Consider the following 1,063-nt stretch of genomic DNA (forward strand, 5'->3'; position numbering starts at 1 on the left):
GTAGACCAGGCTGGCCTCGAACTCAGAAATCCGCCTGCCTCTACCTCCCAAGTGCTGAGATTAAAGGCGTGTGCCACCACTGCCCAGTATGAGCCATAGCATAATTTAAAAAGTACATTTATTCCAACTTTCAAAGTCCCCATAGTCTATAGCAGTTTCAACAATGTCAAAAGTCCAAAGTTTAAAGTCTCCTCTGAGATCCATCCAATCACTTAACTGTAATCCCTGAATCAAGATAGGAAACCAGCTGGGCAAACTCCAAACTCTGCATCTCCATGTCTGATGTCAAAACAGTCTTCAGATCTCCAACTCCTTTTTCATCTTTGTTGACTGTGACAAACTTCTTTCTTCTGTGCTGGTTCCTCTTAGCAGCTTTCTTCAGCAGACAGCTCATGGATCTGGCATCTCAAATATCTGGAGGGTCTCCAAAGCAACTTCAATGTTTCAATGTTTCAACAGTTTCTTGTTTCAATTTCTGGGATCCACACATGATCTTCTGGGCTTCCCCCAAGGGCTGGTGTCACTTCTCCAGCTCTGCCCTCTGTAGGACTCTAAGCTCAGGTTGATCCACTGCACTGCCACTGCTGTTCTTGGTGATCATCCCATGGTACTGGCATCTCCAATACAATGGAGTCTTCTGCTGTAACTAGGCTTCACCAATGGCCTCTCATAGGCTCTCTTTATAATGTCAAGCCTCAAATCCTTTGCATGAGCCCTTAAGTTCTGGTCTGTCAACTACAACTGAGTCTGCACCTTCACCAATGGCCTTCCATGGTCTTTCACAGTGCCAAGCCTCAGCTGCTCTTCCTGACCCCTTCATGACTTCAGAATAAGTACCACCTGGGTAACTCTTATAGGTTACCAAGTACAGCTATAGCATGAGTTACAACCTTGGCTATCTCTGGAACACAGCTTCTTTGTGCTCTCAGAAAACAAAACACTTCCCAGAAGATTTCCCCTCAGTGATGCTGGTGTCTTCTTTTTTTTTTTTATTATTATTATAAATGAGTATAGGGGAGCTGTCTTCAGACACACCAGAAGAGGGCATCAGATTTCATTACGG

This window comes from Mastomys coucha, unplaced genomic scaffold (assembly GCF_008632895.1).
Source record: "Mastomys coucha isolate ucsf_1 unplaced genomic scaffold, UCSF_Mcou_1 pScaffold15, whole genome shotgun sequence".
In the NCBI taxonomy this organism is placed as follows: domain Eukaryota; kingdom Metazoa; phylum Chordata; class Mammalia; order Rodentia; family Muridae; genus Mastomys; species Mastomys coucha.